Genomic DNA, 7,298 nt, shown 5'->3' with positions numbered 1-7,298 from the left:
ACTTTGGAATTTTCACTAGAAGTTTTTATTAGTTTTGGAGTCAAATTTTAACTCAAACCTACTACAACTCTCTGTTGACTATCATTATGTAAATGTTCCAGCAGCACACATCGAATGTTGTTCAGGCCTCTACTGATCCATTCAAACGATCCAAAAAATTTGGAAGAACAATGAACCATTACTGTGGAGCCTGGATGACTTCCATTTTGCTGCTGTGTACCAGAAGTGATCATACAAAAGCTACAATTATTCATCGAACGATGTCTACGTTTTATAATTCGGTGCCATCAAAAATCGATATCAACAGAAATTCAAGATCATAAATGGAGGTAAGTCGGCCACACATTACGAAAGGGCAGAAACGAAATCTGTAAACCTGAGTATTGAATTTTACAGTCGATTCCACATAAAATGCAAAAATACAAAATAATACATTTGTTTGCAGTATACCTTAGTTACTTCGACTCAACTGCTCCCAAAAGATAATCTAATTTATTATGAGTGACTGCCTGGCTGATTAACTGTGGATTATTCAATCGTGCTCATATTCTTCGATCCCGCCCCGTTTTCAATTACTCAAAACTCATCCTGGCAAATGCTGCATCGCGACACGGGTTTATCTCACTCAAAATCCCCAACGAGTTAAATCCATAATCCGCATAGCCCAAACAAACATCGCACCGATTCGTTCCAACAACAACGGTTCGGTCCTGCACCAGACAGAGATCCGACTGGAAAGCAACAAGCATTGTCGCTGCGCCCGTCGCGTCGCCGCAGCTCTAATGATGCGAAAATGAGGATTATTGTTCGGAGGAGGATTTTCGATGCAAAATAAATGCATTCGAATCCCATTTTCTGTTGTTGCAATCGTTTCTATCCATATGAATCAGAACATCATGGGTATTTTTTTTTTGCCGAAAGTATTTAAGCTTCAGTTTGGCTTTCGGTTTAGTTTGGGTGTGTTTTGTTCGAAAGAGAAAATGAAAAGCGAAATAAAAGCTAACTCCCTGAACTGAAATTTTCGACCACATATGAATGGCAGCATCGTTACTTGATTCATCCGGAAATGCAATTTTAACATTTATTTGTTTTTGGGTTATGAGATAACCTGATACATTGCCACCCGTAGATAAATTCGTCATTGCACAGTTTTTCAGCTAACAACTTATCGGCAGTGACATATACCGACAACAGTTGTTTGATGAAATACTAAATGCCAATACATGGGGAAAAGGCCCTAGTAGCACAGTAAATATCGAGAGATTTGATTCACTTTATTCTTTCTCGACAATTTGCCTTATACCATAGTTATGTTTCCGACACACATCTATCTTCCACAAATCGATAGCAGTCGGTCCCATTTAGGTAAATTAAGAAACATTTGCTGTAGTTGAGCTAGAAATAATTCGTTCGGTTTTACAACCATGGTATCCAACCCCTGTATGAACTGCTCTCTATTGATAGTTCACGAGATAACTTTACAGAAACTGAAAGATTGCAGCTCATCGCTTGATGCAAATCCAACTCAGATGCATCACACCAGCAATGAAACTCGCTCCGAACTTAACACACAAAGTCTACCCTGACTTTCTCGGAATTTCTACCCATCCATATACTCGGTGCCAAGTGAGCTGCCGGATGGCACCCATCAATTCGGAAAGACACGTTTCCAATTCGCAGTGGTCCGACAACAGGTTTGAATTTAGTACCCTTAGATTGTATCCCATTTACCTCCCAGAAGGAAGCCAATTTCAATGGAATCAATCAAACCGCCTGCCTCAAGGTCCCTGCGGTTACGGAGGAAATTCCAATCAATGGTTCCACATTGTATCCCACCGCAGAGTCCACTGGCAGAGTATGATGTGCACAAGAGAGCAGCACAATGGAATTTGTAATGTCAATTAGATTGGTCCACATTTCGTTGACAACGTTCATTGTTGGAGTTTGAATCGATGATGAAGAGTGTACGTACGGTTCAATTGGCTACCGGGTTGATGAGAAAAATTCCATTGAAGTCGTAAGTAGATTAGGATACAGCATCCGGGAATAAGAATGGAAAAATATTAAATTGGAAATTGATAGTAATACCCAACTTCTTAGATTGTCCCAGTAGATTGGGTCAAGGGTCACTTGAAGTCTAAAAATAGTAGGAATGGAAAATAGGATTTGACAATGTAAGTTTTACAATAGAAAATTCCAATATTATAAACATTATTGCACAGATTTGTTATGCCTTCACAGTAATTGTACTATACCTTCTATCCGCTCTTCTATAAGCACCAACATCAAAACAACTAACATTGATATACTTTGTTCATATCATAAGAAACAATATCGAAATAACTCAATCGATGAAAAACTCTGTTGCGGAAATAATGTATCAATTTCCGATCGGGAAATTCAATTTACTTCCCGTCCTCATCCGCTCTTGCTCAACAGTTTGCTCACATCAGCTCTACCACAATAGGGCAGTGTGGGATGCATTTGCTTTGCAGTACATACACTACCAGCTTCCGTTGTTTGGCATTTCAATCATCGCTGACTTCTCTCCGACGTAAACGTGATGTTTTTGTAAGATCACACTCGGACAAGACTAGAGGGTGATGTCGTATGGAATGAGTAAATGGTCCGGTTCCCCAAGTACGGAGAAGGCTTCTGTTGCTTGTGTAGGAATGTCTTTACCGACCTGAATGCATCGAACAATGTTGAAATTTTTATATTATAAACACATAAACATATTTCTTTCCACAATGTACGAGTGGTAGTGGTTGAGAATCCGGAATGAGTACAATGTGGTGGTCAAACAGTTGAATAAGGCAAGGAAAAGGAAGCTATTATGCGCTAATTCATAAGGCACAAATTCGTAGGTGGTACAAGCCTAGACTATTGTATGAGAGTAGCATCACTTTCATCCGTTATTTGGGACTAATCACTATCTCTTAGATGGAAGTAATGCACTCTCCAAAAGTCGAGATCTGTCCTGGCCACATCCTTCCGAATGCTGTGGAAGGGGAAGGATGATTAGTTGGACACTTACTTAAGAAAGATGTAAAGAACTCTACGACCTCTCATAGGTGCCACGGGAGGTTTTGGGATTGTGTGGGAGGTAGGAATTGTTTTGGTAGAACGTGGAACACAGAAAGAACTAAGATAGAAATACAAAGTAGGAAAGGGACGAGCTGGATTTGAACCCACGACCTCCTGCTTATAAGGCAGAAGCGGTAGCCACTAGACCACCGAGCTCGTCTGGCGGGATAGAAAACCCTGATTAATCCACCTAGCGGTGTTGGTGCCTTTCTCGAGTAAAAAATACTAAAAAATATGAATGAGTGTTTTAGCTTGTTTGCGCATAAAAATAGTGTTTTGGTCCATTGTACGATCTGGCTAATTTTCAATAGCAAACAAAAAGTCAGGAAAATATATTAAGCTCTTTTAGTCGAGTCAAGTACGAGACACTGAAGACGACCACACAGTTGTGGTCGAAATACGTATCTGCAAAGATAACGAAAATTAACTGGTGGAATTAAATGGACAGTACTTAATTCGTCTTAGACGGTTGAAAGAGTCAGGATTCCCCGTCGACTGCAACTTGCTGTAAGCAAATCGGTTTAAGGTAAGTTACTTAAAAATTAGCGAGACTTTTTTACTTTATTATCAATGGATTCCAAAATTTGAAAAGTTATCGCCGATGCAACTCGCCTACTTTTCACACTTAAGAAGTTACTTACTTGATATTTGATAGGCTACCGCTCTTCGATGAACCTACGCCGAGTGGAGTATCCTTCTCCACTGGACTCGATCCTGGGCCAATAGCTTTGTATACATATATTGAGCGCCCTCAGGTCCTCTTCAACTGCAAAAATCCATCGGCCTTCCACGAAGCCTACGGCCTCTTCTGGGTTCTCTACTGAATATTATCTTCGCTTGACGTTCTTCCGGCATACGACCAACGTGTCCATCCCACCGTAGTCTGCCGTGATGTAAAAGCTTAACAATATCCAGCCCTTCATACACCTGGAACAACTCGTGAATCATGCGACGCCGCCAGTTACCGTTCTCCTGTTTACCGTCGAGTATTGTCCGCAGCACCTTGCGCTCAAACACTCCGAAAGCTCTCCGCTCAGCCTCCTTTAACGTCCATGTTTCATGACCGTATAAAGCCACCGGAATAATCAGTGTAGTATACAGCGCGAGTTTTGTTTTCGTTTGCAGACTACGGGACTTAAGCTGGTTATGAAGTCCGTAATAAGCCTTATTTGCAGCTGCAAAACGCCTTTTCACCTAGCGGGTAACATCATTATCGCACGTCACTAATGTTACATGATACACAAATTCTTCTACCACTTTATATTTTTCACCATCTAGCACCATTTCGCTACCATCACCACTAATGAACCCACGTTGATTGCCAGCGACCATATACCTCGTTTTGCTGGAATTGATCGTGAGTACAATCCTCGCTGTCTCCCTCTTAAAAGGCTCAAAAGCTCACGGCACGCCGATAAATCCCGATAATATCGATATCGTCCTCAAATCCCAGGAGCATATGCGACTTTGTGATAATGGTACAGCTTCTTTGCACACCAGCTCTCCTAATCACTCCCTCCGTATGTCCCTCCCTCCTTCATCAATCCGTCCAACGTTATACGAATCAGCCGTATCAGTTTCGCCAGAAAACCATGTTCAAGCTTAATTTGCCATAATTCATTCTGTTTGTAAGAACCACCCTAACCAACTTATTCTGGTTCAACCGCACCGCAGCAGGGACTGTCTGCTTGCCATTGTTCTCCGAGTAGCTCGACGGTCGGCTACATCAAATCACTTTTGCTTTCGGTGAGGATTCAGTGACGTCATTGATGCAGGTGATGGACAGATCGAAGGTAGAACGACGATCATATGGATGCTGAGCGGGAGAGTGTTTCGTGGATTTATATTCGGTTCGGTTGGTGATTTGAGTAATTTTGTAGTTGTAGGTAGAGAGAAGACGAATAGTAATATCCAAGACATGATCGAGAAGGTCCTGCGTGACCCCATAAAAGCCCATATAAGTGTGAATTAAGGCACAATAAATGTAGTTTGTGTAATGTCGCGATAAATAAAGTATTCTTTATGTGAAGTGATTGTGTTGTGCTGTGAACCCTAACATCACCGGCAATTGTAACCGCCAAAAGGACTTTTTCGCCGCCAGTCGACCCCACTGTGTCTGGCCCTAGGAACATCAAGCACCAAGAGAAGGCTTGCTCGGAACGAATCGAGCCCGTCGAACTCCCCCAACCACACACCCTTCATCAACGATCGGTTCAGGTATTCTACACATTCCGTTTCACTAAATCGTACGCCGCCTTGAAATCAGTAAACAGATGATGTGTCTGTAAGTTGTATTCCCGGAATTTTCAGGGTAAACATTTGATCCGTCGTTGATCGGCACTCACGAAAACCTGCTTTGTATTCACCGACGAAGGACTTTTCAATCGGTCTCAATCTGTTGAACAGAATACGGGACATAATTATGTACGCCAAATCAAGGAAGGTTCCTAGGTAATTGGCGCACTCCAGTATGTGCCCTTTCTTAAAGAGATGGCAAATGAGGGCGTCCAATCAGCCAGCAGACATTTCCTCGTCTTCTCATATTGTCGGCATAATATGACGCAAAACTTCATGAAGCTGCTCACTGCCATGTTTGAGAAGTTCAGCCGGGAGCTGGTCCTTCCCCGCAGCCTTATTGTTTTTCAGCTCTTTAACAGCTTTTCTAACCTCATCCAGTGTAGGCGACTCCACAGCTTGTCCATCATCGCCAATATTTATTCTGTTCACCGATGCACCGTCACTTCCACTGTTCAACAACGTCTCGAAGTGTTGCTTCAACCTGGCAGCCACTTCGGTTTTATCTGTCAGCAAATTCCCTTCTTTGTCGTTACACATGACGGGAGATGGCGCTGTCTTTCTCCGCACGCCATTGACAGTTTCATAAAACCTTCCCATATCATTCTGCACCATTCTTTCCTGCGCCTCACAAATAACTTGTTTTTCGTACTCTTTTGTCTTCCTGCGGTGGGTTCGTTTTTCGGCTGCTCTTGCTTCCTTGTACCGATCTCTATTCGATCGGGTACCTGACAGAAACATCCGACTTCTGGCCACGTTCTTCTTGTCTGTCACTCTCTGACACTCCACATCGAACTAACCCGTCCTGGGTCGCCTCTATGCAGTGCCTACTACTTCTCGTGCTGTTGTGCTCACCGCTCCATGGATAGACTCCCATAGATCGTTGATGTTGTCGCTAACGTTGATTGCACTTATCCGTTCGTCGACCTTCTGGCGGCACTCAGCCGATACTCCTTCCGCCGACAATCGCTGGATATTGTAACGCATCGTTCGCTGTGATCTTTCGTTCGATACAGTTGACAACCGTGATCGAATTTTACTGACAACGAGAGAGGGATCAGAGTCAATGTTCGGACCTCTGAATGTCCGCACATCGATAACATCCGAGAAATGGCACCCATCGACCAGAACATGGTCTATCTGGTTGCAAGTTTCACCATTTGGGTGTCTCCAGGTGTGCTTTCTGACGTTATTTTGTGCAAAGTAGGTGCTACTGATGGTCATTCCTCTGGCAGCAGCGAAATTCACTAGCCGTAGGCCGTTGTCATTGGGACGGAAAAAGTCCTCTCTACAGCCCTGAGCGTTAGCGTCTCCGCTATTAATTTTCGCGTCGTGCTTTGGGCACTCACCATAGGCTTTATCAAGAAATTCATAAAACGTGTCCTTCACGTCGTCGGATTTATCATTTGTCGGTGCGTAAACGTTGATTAGGCTGTAACTGAAGAATTTGCCCCGTATTCGGGGAAGGGTCGTTTGGCCGAAACCCATTCGGCCGAAAGCCATTTGGCCGAATTCCACTAGGCCGAATAAACCATTAGGCCGAAACCCATTTGGCCAAAAGGGTCGTTTGGCAGAAAGGATCATTTGGCCGAACGGGTCATTTGGTAGAAAGGGTCGTTTGGCCGAAATAGTCATTAGCCCGATAGGGTCGTTTGGCCGAAAGGGTCATTTGGCCGAAAAAGTCATTTGGCCGAAAGAGTCATTATGCCGAAACGGTTATTAGGCCAAAAGGGTCATTTGGCTGGAAGGGTCATTTAGCCGAAAGGGTCATTTAGCCGAAAGGATCATTTGGCCGAAAGAGTTATTTGGCCGAAAGAATCATTAGGCCGAAAGGGTAATTTGGCTGAAAGGGTCGTTTGGTCGAAAGGGTCATTTGGCCGAAGAGGTCATTTGGCCGAATGGGTCATTTGTCCGAA

This window comes from Armigeres subalbatus, chromosome 3 (genome assembly GCF_024139115.2).
Source record: "Armigeres subalbatus isolate Guangzhou_Male chromosome 3, GZ_Asu_2, whole genome shotgun sequence".
Taxonomy (NCBI): Eukaryota; Metazoa; Arthropoda; class Insecta; order Diptera; family Culicidae; genus Armigeres; species Armigeres subalbatus.
The sequence above is the reverse complement of the archived record's forward strand: the minus strand, read 5'-3'. Positions refer to the sequence as shown.